This window comes from Rhinolophus ferrumequinum, chromosome 6, assembly GCF_004115265.2.
Source record: "Rhinolophus ferrumequinum isolate MPI-CBG mRhiFer1 chromosome 6, mRhiFer1_v1.p, whole genome shotgun sequence".
In the NCBI taxonomy this organism is placed as follows: domain Eukaryota; kingdom Metazoa; phylum Chordata; class Mammalia; order Chiroptera; family Rhinolophidae; genus Rhinolophus; species Rhinolophus ferrumequinum.
Window position 1 is genome coordinate 74,112,769 of NC_046289.1, and position 12,472 is coordinate 74,125,240.

Here is a 12,472-nt window from a genome sequence, read left to right on the forward strand (position 1 = left end):
ATCCTGCTTCCTTATTCTTACCCTTTTTTTTTCTCCTTTCTTGACTAATGTCAGAACATTAGTCAAAAACCTCTGCTTTTTCAGAAGCTATGGATATACATTAATTTAGCAGGCACCCTTAAATTTTAACCTATGTATAACCTTTAGCCATAAAACTTTCTTTTTTAAAAAAACATTTTTAAACATTTCTTTCTTTATTTTAGTTTCAGGTAAAATTTTCTTATAAAATCTACTTTTTCAGTATTTTCATTCTTTTACAAAAAAAGCATAATTTTGTTATATTTCCCATTGAATAACTCCCAACTCAATCTTTTGTGTTATTTTGTCTACAATGTTGGTCTCCAAAAATTTCAAATACCCAATTAATAATCTTTGAGCACCCACCTAAAATATATGTGTATTCATTTATTTATTAATTACAGATACACATCACTTATCAAACTATTATATAAAATATATGTATATATATACATATATATACATATATATATATACATATATGTGTATATATATATACATATGTGTGTGTGTATATATATATATATATATATATATATATATAAACAAAGAATGAAATTGTAATTTTTTTTTTCTGAACATGAAGAGATCATTTGCTAACACTCTGGGGTACCTGCACTCCATTTTGGATACCACTTGTTTGGAGATTTTATTTCATTTTCAACACACAAAATGTATTAACAACGAATTTAGTGTCAATTCAAAATAACATTTACCAAATATTTCATAAAACTCAACAATTACCATTATTTCTTGCTTCCAACATCTTACCTCTCACTTCAGTAATTTAATCTTATTTTTCCAGTAGACATATTTTGAGCCCTTCGATCCTTTTTTGCTTTTTTTCTTCTCTTTTCTTTTCTTTTTCTTTTTTTTTTGCCTCTCTGTTACAGAATTTTCTGTATTGTTTTCCAATTCACTTATTCTGTCTTGCACTTTTTTAAAAAAACATATTTTTAATTATCTGTCTTGCACTTTTAATTTGAAAGTATTTATTCATTTTTCTAATTATGCCTCCAATAGAATAGTATAATGCGGTGATTAAGTACAACGCAATCAGACCGATACTCCGTGTTCTGTTTTGAATCCTTGTGGTACCTATGACACCCTGTGAGAACTTGAGCAACTTATGTCACCTCGGATTCCTCATTCGTATAGGTATTAATAGTATTCTGACATCTCAGGATTATTGTGCTGATTAAACAAAATTTAATGACTTAATATGTTTCAAGCATCTAGATTTATGCCAGGCACTTATTAAGTGCTTAATAAAGTTAGGTATTTTTATTTCTATATCTAATTGTGCTTAATTAAAGTCAGAGAATGTATTTGATTTTCTCTTTCTCTCTCAGAAAATTTATTGACTTATTTCTGTGGCTTCGTATTGGAAAACATTCTATGGTGCATATTCTTGTGAATTTGGCGTACAGAATAAAGCTGCAAACCAAACGAAGACCAACTGTTCCTCTAAGAACTAGAAGAATTAGACAAAATATTTTTCATGGTTTTGAAAGCATCAGAACGCTATCAAAGTTATTGGGCTTGGGGCGGCCGGTTAGCTCAGTTGATTAGAGCATGGTGCTCTTAAAAACAAGGTTGCCTGTTTTGATCCCCACATGGGCCACTGTGAGCTGTGCCCTCCATAACTGGATTGAAATCAACTACTTGACTTGGAGCTGATGGGTCCTGGAAAAACACATTTGAATAAATAAAAGTTAAAAAAAAAATTTACTGAGCTCAAATTCTGGGGATCAAAGAAAATGAGTAAATAAAACCTGAAATACATACATAACGTGGAAGTTTTAACACTGTATGTGTTTCCATGTTATGTATATAATTCATGAGCATGGTTAACTCAAGGGAGAAGGTATGGAGAATAGAAGTGTTTTCAAAGGGGTTTTAGTGTAAATGGAGAAGCTAAATGCAGTATATACATATAATGGAATGTTATTCAGCCTGAAAAAGAAGGAAATTCTGACGCATGCTACAACATGGATGAACCTGGATTACATTATGCTAAGTAAAATAAATCAGTCACAAAAAGACAAATACTGTGTGATTCTGCTTATACAAGGTACCCAGAGTAGTCAGATTCATAGAGACAGCAAGTAGAACTGAGATTGTCGGTGGCTGAAGAGAGGGAGAAATGGAGAGTTTTTGAATGGAGCGTATAGACCTTCAGTTTTACAAGATGAAGAAAGCTATGGAGATGGTTGGTGCTGATGGTTGCACATGAATGTGTTCATCGCCATTGAATTGTACGCTGCAAATGGTTACGATGGTCAATTTTATGTTATGTGCATTATATCACAGTTATTAAAAATTGAAAAAAGATACTTACCGACACCTAAAATGTTTTATTTTTTTTAATTAAACAAATTTTAAAAGAGTAGAATGAAAACAGAATAAAACAGGCAATTATGGTACTCTTAGTTCATCTATAAAGTGATTTAGAAGCAGAAAAGAGGGATTGACAAACTGTGCCTGGGGTGGGCCACGCCCTTTAAGGCTACTGTCTGCTGACAGGATACAGGAGCCTCAGGGAAGGGCTGTCGGAATCTGAAGTCTGCTTATTAAAAACAATTACCCTTGTGAGGACTTATTGTGTGCCTTATTTTGTGTGTACCCAGGGTTTGGGGTATGTTATCTCATTTAATTCTCACGGCACCCTTTTGAATCAGGTATTATTTGTATTCCCCTTTGACAGATGAAAAATCTAAAGCTCAGAGAGGGTAAATAATTCGCCAAAGTGATAAAGCTAGTAATCAGTAGAGCTACGGTTTGTATCCAGTTATGTCCAACCCTAGAATTCAGACTCTTAACCACTGCTGCAATGTGTGTTTTCTAGTAAACTGAAGTTACCTCCTCACACACTTACCGTGGCATTAGATGTGATCCAAATCCATAGCTGTGTGCAGAGTCTGTGAGATATTTGTTCACTAACATGATTGTGTCCTTATATCCTGAACGATAAAACTCTCAGATGCTTGTGTAGGGGACCAAACTTTGCCACCCCAAAATGTGTCTCTTTGGCATAAGGATTAATTTAGACTGATTCTTTTTAAGAAACAGAAGACTCAGAAAGTTTTTCTTGTTATCTCTTCCTTAACTGCCCAAATGAGTGTAGAGAAAGGGTCTGTTCCAGAATAGAGCTATCACCAGAGATATTTACAAAGAATATGGGTTAGTGGTGGGGGAGACTGGCAGGGCCTAGAGATCAGAGTCCACTCTGTGTCACACAGAGTCCACACTGTCTCTGCATGGCCAGCAAACATTGGTTTACCAAACATGTGTTTCTCCATCTCAATGTGAACTGCCTTCCTCCCCTCTGAAGTCCCAAACACTACCCTCTTTTCCTTAGCTCCAGATAACATATCAGCCTCAACTGCCCAATTTGTCCTTGGGGACCCCATATTCTTATAGATTCCCCATATGTATGAAATTAAATTGGATTTTCTTCTGTTAATCTGTGACCTGTCAATTTAATTTTTAGACCAGCCAGAAGAACCTATAGGGGTAGAGGAAAATTTCTTCGTCCCCGACACCTGCCCTCTGAGACTTGAACCAGTAAAAAGTAATCTTTAATGAATGAGAGTATCTATCTAAAGAACTCACCTTAGGGAACAGATCAAAGTTGTAAGACACAAATTGATGGCAAATTTCAATCAACATGTCTCAACTGAAGTCGCATGGAGACATAATTGATGAGGACGATTTAGATTTTAAGATGTTTATATTCTTTGATGCAGTGATTCTACTTTTTAGAATCTATACTAGGGAAAATAATACTAAATCCCTAGGAAGGACATAATATTAAATACTTAAGAAGATTTGTCCACAAATATATTCACCATAAAATAATTTATAATAGTGAAAATGAAAATCAATCTAAATATGCAACACTAGTGGAATCAATGGTTAGGAAAATGAAATACCCATATAATGGAAATTATGGACCTCACACGCAAACAATATTATGTGTATAAGGACAACATACAAATTACATAAGGAATTCTAGTCAACATATTGTACACTGATCGGTTACCCTTCTGCTACAAATACATAGAAATACTGGAAAATGTATAAGAATATTTAATGTATAAGAATATTAAAAATAAATAGTTGAGTAAGGAAATAAAAGAAATTAATAAAATAAAGTTTTATTATAAAATAATAGATATATAATAAATAATAGGAAATTCTCAAGTTCCACAAAAAAAATAGGGAACCCAAAGCCAGCCTTGTAAGGAAGATGAAACTAGGGTACACAGTAAATGTAGACCTGGAGATAAGCCCTTAGGGTCTAGGACCTGGGGTTTTAATATCCACGTGGGGTTGGAGATGAGACCTCAGGTCCGTAAAAGGGAGGGACCTAGTTTTGGTCAGATTAATTCCCTCTAAAATGGAGGTTAAAGAAAGGACGACAGAGCTGATGCCTGACTTGATGTATTAGTCAAAGTTCACCAGAGAAACACAACCAATAGGATATGTGTTTATATAGATAATGATTTATTTTAAGGAAATGGATCATGCAATTATGGTGCTGAGAATCCCAAAATCTGTAGGGTGGGCCAACAGGCTGGAGGTCCTAGGAAGAGTTGATGCTGCATTTCAGATCTGAAGGCTATTTGCTGCAGAATTCTCTCTTGCTGGAGGATTGGCCATTTGCTCTGTTCAGGCCTTCAACTGGTTGGATGAAGCTCGCCCACATTATGGAGAATAGTCTACTGATCAAATCCACTGTTTTGATGTCCACTGACTTCAGTGTTAATCTCAGTCCAAAGACTAGCCTCACAGAAACATCCAGAATAATGTTTGATCACATATCTGGGCACCATACCCAGCTTAGTTGATACATAATATTAATCATCACACTTGGGAAGTACAAACAGAGGGCATCAAGCATGAGAAAAGGAAAAGTGAAGCAAAGGAAGGCAGAAGGAAATGTGCAATTGTATGTTGTCATTCTGGCTGACACTTCATGACAAGCCTCAAAGATCACAGCAGGTTACTCAGCAAGCATGTCTGACTGGCATATGGTTTTTCTCCAGTCTTCAAAAAGAAATGACAGAATAGTGTCATATGGGTACTAGACTAATCAGGGGGATCATTTTGTAAATTATATAAATGTCTAACCACTATTCTGTACATCTGAAGCTAATATTAAATAATATTGAATGCCAATGATCATTGATGAATGAAGGAATAAATAAATAAATAAATAAATAAAGCCACGTGAGATAATAGGCTAACCTCATCCTCTACCAGACCATATAACAATAAATCGAATTTAACAATTATGGAATAGGCACAAGAAAAACAATTCTTCTACTGCTGATACTAAAAATATACAAATTTTGTTATACTTTTTGATATATTTGTGTGTGTGTGTGTGTGTGTGTGTGTGTGTGTGTGTGTAGTATTGGTTTATCTCTTAGTTCGTGTTCTTTCGGGGGTACAATCTCCAAGTTGTTAGATATACAATGATATCACTTCTAAAAAATAAAAAATGGTACTTTGGAGTAGGCCACGGGAAGGAGGAGAAAGGGGAATTTATCAGCCAATCTCACTGCCATCTCCTATTTTTCATTAGTGAAGATTCAGTCCACAGGAAGTTAACTCCCCAACACCTCCAGGTGTTGTCATGTGGCCCTTTCTGCAGTTAGAATCCGTGTGGCTGTTCCTTTGAGTCTGGAAGCATTGGGAGGAGTCAGAAACTCTGGGTTCATGGATGTTCAGTTCAACTGCACGGTGAGCTCAACTGCAAGGTGAAGGAACTACTGTTCCCAGAGAAAGTGATGGTTACCCCTGCTAGTGTCAGCAGAGTGCAGAAGGCTGGGAGTGCCGAGGAAATCTGAGAATGAACATAGATTTCAATGACATATAACACACTTCTCATACATCTTCGACCCTCACGTTATCTCCCATTATTTTGACTCCCGAATTATATTCCAGGGATTCCATTTTTTTGAGTACAAAATTCTCTTATTTCTTCCTCTAGAGGGAGGTCTAATCAACCAAAGTCTTTTAAAGTGGTGGCCCACTATAACCTCCTGGAAGAATTCAGGTATGAGGGTCAGAAACAAGAGTCCTCTCTGTTACATCTGGTCCCAAGTCATAACTATTATTCATCCTCTCTCTGTTCCATGAACCATTCTAAATTTCCCTTGTCTCCTGACTGCATTTAGGCTGGTCCAGCTTGATTACTGGTAGAGTAACCCAGAACTTCAGATGCCTCAATTTCCCTGCCCATCGTAGGCTGCGGTTGCAGTAATTCCCATGGTTATAACAGGACCTATAAGTACTAAGAGACGCCTCAAAGTACTAAGAGACGCCTACTAAGAGACACCTTAAAGAGAGTTCTGGAAATTCTCTTTACTGCCCTCTTACGCATAATAGAAGTAACCGTAGATCCTCATGCTAGTCAGGTTTGTGTCCAGTCAGTACAATAAGTACTTCCTTTGCTTTCTGATCCACTGTGGCCTAGTTGAAAAGTGGCCAGATGATATCTACCACTCCCGATTTGAGGAACTCAGTTCTCTACCAAAGTTCACAGCTCTGTCAGATGATGTTGTACAGCTACCGTGTTTCTCTGAAATAAAGACCGGGTCTTATATTAAGTTGTGCTCCAAAAGACACATTAGGGCTTATGTTCAGGGAATGTCATCCTGAAAAATCATGCGAGGGTTTATTTTCCAGTTAGGTCTTATTTTCGGGGAAACACGGTACCTCCTCTGGGTTCCAGTAACTGTTCCATGTCTTTGCCCTTTTGTGGTAGGCAGGATAATGGCTCTCAAGGATGCCCATGTCCGCATTCCCAGAACCTGGGCATATGTTAGGTTGGTTATATGGCAAGGGGAGAATTAAGATTGCAGATGGGATTGGGGTTACTGATCATCTGACTTTAAAATAAGACGACTATCCTGGATTTTCCAGGTTACCTCATCAATGTAATCACAAGTGTCCTTTAAGTATGGAAGAGGGAAGCAGAAGAGTCAGAAGTGGAGAAATGGCATCATTGTAAAGAGTTGACAAGCCACTGCTGACTTTGAAGCTGCAAGAGGGCCATGGGCCAAAAACGCAGGCCGCTTTTAGAGGCTGCAAAATGCAAAGGAACTATTCTCTCCTAGAGCCTCCAGAAAAGAATGTGGCACTGCTGGCACCTTGATTTAGGTCCAGTGAGATCCATTTCAGACTTTTGACCACCTGGAACCATAAGATAATACATCTGTGTTGTTTTAAGCCACTAGAGTTGTGGTTCTTTGTTACAGCACCAATGGGAAACTAATAGACCCCTTCAGATTTAGAGGTCACAATTGTTCCCATTTGCAGGCCCCAGGGCACTGCACCGTCCTAGTTGGTTACATAAACCGACCATACATTTGAAGGGAGTATAATAAAAGGACTATTACAATAACCCAGTATGAGTTGTTACCCATTTCCTGCTGAGACTCTAAACTGATACAAAGCCCAAAGCATTGTTTCCAGGATTGAAGTATACTCAGCCACAGGAAGGGAGAACAAATTTGTGTAAAGCATTAAAGGGGCAGCTAATTAAAAAATTCTTGTTGAGGTGTCCTAAAGATACCAATGAAAAGCATAGTCCTCAGTGGCCAACAAACCTAAGTGGAGACTTGTCCTCCCAGTGTCCCCACCTCCCTTCCTACAGTCCCAAGGAAAGAACCCTGGACTAGAAATTGGGAGTTCTGGTTTATAACCTGGTCTTTGCCATTGAATGTCTTTGGGAAGAGCAGCTAATTTATCTGGGCCATGATTGCTTCATCTGTGAAATAGCAATCGTCCCTCAGCAAGCCATTCCATTTCTGACATTATTAATCTCTATAATTTAATATTACCCTGGACATTCTATCCTGTTCTTATGTGACCCTCAGGACTTTGGGTTTCCTTGCGAAGATTCTCTTGGTGGCATCAGTTAAGCTGTGCTGCAGTAACAAACATTCCATTGCTTGGAGACATGATATTGATTTCACATTTAACACTCCAGGGCAGTTTCAGGCCAAGACAGCGGGGTTGAGGATGGGTGTGGGAGTTCTGCTTCCTAAAGTCACTTTGGTACCCAAACTGATAGCAACCCTGCCACCTTCGATATGTGACTTTCACAGTTGTTATGGTTATGTCCATCCCAGTCAACCAGAAGGGAAAAAAAGAACATGAAGGAGAACTTGTGGGGATGTCCTACAGGCCAGGACTAGAAACAGCACACATCACCTCTGCTCTCGTTCCATTGTTTAGAACTCAGTCTCATGCCCACATCTAATTGCAAGGCAGATGGTATTGCTTGGAGCCTACAAAATAATCGGTGAATTAGCTAGGTATCTCTGTCACAAGTTCCTTCATCTTCTGAACTCCTTTGTCTCTCAACTGAAACTTCTTTGAAGAGCCCAGGAACCCTTACAAGCTGGCTTCTGCCTCCCTCCCTGATCTAATCTAGTGTCATGGGCCTACCTTCAATTCCTGAATCCCACGAAGCCATTGAATTTCTCTTCCTTCTGCCTAGAATGCTCTTCTCACCAGGGCTGGCTCTTTCTCATCACTTAGATCTCAGCTCCCACATCACCTTCTTAGAGATCTGTTTTTCACCATCCTATGTAATCTTTTCCCCACCCCAGTGACATTGCCTTGTTGCAAAACAATGACTGAGAGTTTCCAGAATTGAAACTATATTTCAATTTCAGGAATACACCAAATATAAAGCAACATAATTAAAGACAAATCCTCACCTTGGCTGGAGACATCAAAGACAACAATTTGAAAGAACTTCAAAAATATTACTTCACCAAAAGAGAAACTAAACCAGAAAGGAAGACTGGGATGCAATAAGCAGTATTGGGCCAAGAGAGTGATAAAGCATGTTGGCAGATCTAATCCTTGATTGGTGGTAAATCGTAACTATTGAGAGGTTAAGAGCATAGGGGAATTAAAACACTAGACAACTATAACGTAGAAGTTAGGGGGAATACTGCAAAAGGAAATTAAGGCGTTCTATGTCTTTAGTGGAGAGAAAGCTCACCATTTTAATCAACTTTTGACTTTTATAGAAAAATATAGTTAGGTATGCATGTTAAAAAAGGTTTCACCAGGGAAATAAGAGGAACAAACTTCCAGGTATAAAACAAATCAGTCACACAGATGTAATGTACAGCATAGGAAATAAAGTCAATAATATTGTAATAACATTGTACAGTGACAAATAATCATTAGACATATTGTGGTGATCACATTGTAAGGTATATAAGTGTAGAATCACTATGTTGTACATCTGAAACTAACATAATATTGTATGTCACCTATACTTTAATTTTTTAAAATGTTTCACTTAGCCACAAAAACAGATGTAGAAAAAGAATGTATTACTCCTGACCAATGGAAGAACCAGGAAAACGTCATTAATCCAACAAAGTCACGAAAAGAGAAAAGGAAGAAAAGAAGTGGGAGAGAAAACCTGGCTAAAGAAAAAATAAGCCCAAATACATCAGTAATTGCAAAAAAAAAATTGCAAACAAACTAAACTCACGCATTTGAACATGAGGTTTCTCAGATGAGCTTTAAAAAAAGAAAAAATACAGCTAAATGCTGTTTGAAGAGACATGCCTTAAACAAAGTGCCTCATAGAGTTTGATAATAGAAAGCTTATTTGTTCTTTTGGCTTCAACTGTGACCTCCCAGGGAATGACCCCCTTTAGAAACCACACCATCCCCAGGACCTGCAGGAACAAGTTAACAGTAACAAGCCCAGTGTTAGTAGAGGTCAGGGCAGTAAATGTGAATGATGCATAAAATGAGAGTCAATTCAGATCACGCTTCCTTTTCTGAATAGAGAGTGTAGCAACTTGAAAGGGATTGCTGAGGAAGAATGATAATATAGTGGGCTGTAAAGAAAATGACAAGCACTGATTAAAGTCCATCTCTAGCAGTGTGGGAGACGATTTAGCACAGTAGTTAGGAGGTGAACTTTGTCTCTGAGCTTTCTGGGCTTGTATGTCTATTTCCTTTGCCAGGACAGGAAAGTTTTCAGTCATTATTTCTTCAAATAGGTTTTCAACTCCTTGTTCTCTCTCTTCTCCTTCTGGTACCCCTATGATGTGAATGTTGGTTCGCTTGATGTTGTAGCAGAGGCCCCTTAAATTGTCCTCATTTTTTGGATTCGTCTCTCTATTTACTGTTCTGATTGGGTGTTTTCTGCTACCTTGTGTTCTACATCGCTCTTCAGTCCTCTGTTTCATCTAATCTACTGTTGATGCCTTCTAATGCATTCTTCATTTCAGCGATTGTAGTCTTTATTTCTGACTGGTTCTTTTTTTATGTTTTCTATCTATGTTTTTATGCTTCCTATCTCTTTGTTGAAGTTCTCCCTGAGATCACTGAGCATCCTTGTAACCATTGTTTGAAACTCTGCATCTGTTAAGATTGTGTATGTCCATTTTGTTCAGTTCATTTTCTGGAGCTTTCTTCTGTTCTTTTATGTGGGACATGTTTTCTTGTCTCCCCATTTTGGCCAGCTCCCTGTGTTTGTTTCTATGTATCAGGTAGCACTGCTATGCCTCCTGGTCTTAGTAGAGTAGCCTTATGTAGTAGGTGTTTTGTGGGGCCCAGTGGCACAGTCTCCCTGGTCACCTGTGCTAGTGCTCCAGGTGTGTCCCTTGTATGTGCTGTGTGTGCCCTCCTATTGTAGTAGAGCATTGCTTGCTGTTTGCATGTCAATAAAAGAGATTGGCCCTTGGGCTGATTGACTGTGAGGACTGGTTGTGACTACAGTGGAGAAGTTGTTGTGCAGGAGCTGATCCTACAGAGCATGATTTCCTTTAGCAGTGCTTTGGTGCCTGCCCAGTCTGCCCTTTGGGTGTATCATCCTTGGAGGCAGCCAGGTAATACACTGGCTTGGTCCAAAGCTGGCCACTGAGCATGCCAGCCCCAGGACCTCCTGGGAGGGGCCATGCTGCAGGCCAGTTTCTGCTGCAGCCTGTGTCTTGCCTGGGGCTACCTGGCATGAGCCACAAAACAATCCACAATGGCTTCCACCTGAGCTGGGATTGGAGGTGCCTTGAGAGGCCCAGCAGTGAACAAAAGCCAGCTGTGGCCAGTGCGAATGTTAGGGCTACTCAGCAAGAGGCAGGGGACATGCCAAAGCCAGATGTTTCTTGTTTGGGTTTTGTGAACTTTTGAGAGCATTTAGGAAAGTCTGCAGCATGAGCTAAGACGGGCCATTTGTACAGAAAAGCCTGGAACTGGCTTGGGAGTGCACTAAAGTTGGGTGGGGCGAGGTCTCAGGGAATCACCAGGCCCGGGCAAGCAAAGGGTGTTAGCCAGGTTGATAGAGATTCAGATATGGCAGGTAAGAGGGCTTAACAAAGAAACAATGGCTCCTGCCAGTTCCTTTGTCCAGGGGTGGAAAATGCAGCCCCTCCAGCCAACTCCCTGAAACAAACAACTCAGTTCCTCCCTGTATGTCCTTTCAAGCTGTTGCCCCAGCACTAGAACTTGGAGTAAGCAAGTCCGTCACCAAGTAAGTCCATGTGTGAGCCCTTTAAGAGGTGCACCTGGGAGTGCAGCCAATCTTGTCTTACTCATTCACAATCTCCACTGGATTTTACAGCCAGAAGTCATGGGTACTTCTCTCCCTGGCACTGGAACCCGTGGCTGGGGTGTTTGGTCTGGGGTGGGGAACTTGCGCTCCTTAGGGGGACCTGACAGCTGACATATCCCTCCCAATTTTTTGTGGTTTCACACGGTGTGAGACCAGCCAGTTCTCTGTCTCTGCCCTTCCTACCAGTCTTGATGTGGCTTCTTCTATATGCACTACAGTTTGGGGAGACATTTCTGTGCCCTGTGGATGTCTTTCTCTTCTGCCTTTCATACCACAAATCTCGGCTTTTGCATAGTTCAAGCTCTCAGTACCACATGGAGGCCACTAGGGTTCTTTGAGACTCCCAGTCTCTTTCTTAGCCAACGTTTGCGCACCTGGAATCAGGGTGAGCTAGGTTGGGAGCCATGGCCTTTCTGTCTCTGCCTCCCAGGAAGGAAGAATTTCCCCACCTACCTCAGTTGTCCAGCAACCCCTTTTCTCCGCATCAGTACTTGCTTTCACAGAAGGATCAGAAACCCATTCACACCTGAATGTGAATAATAACAGAGCAAAAGCATTCTCTCAGGGAGCTCAGCAGTTACATCTTAAGGAAGGACTTCCTACTGGAGTTTCAGGACCAGTTCAAGGGGGAGTGGTAGGTGTGGTGTCACCATAGGAGACTGACCTTCACTGCCCAATGTCACTGCCTCTTCCTAGCAGCCCAAGAGCACAGCTTATGCTCACCACCACATCTAGTAAAGCCACCTGCAGTGAGCAACTGCACCCCAATCTGCCTCCTCCTTCTCACCTCTTAGTGACCCTGGGTTTCTCCTGGGAGTTCTCACTTCCCAAAAACAAATCAAAAAGCTC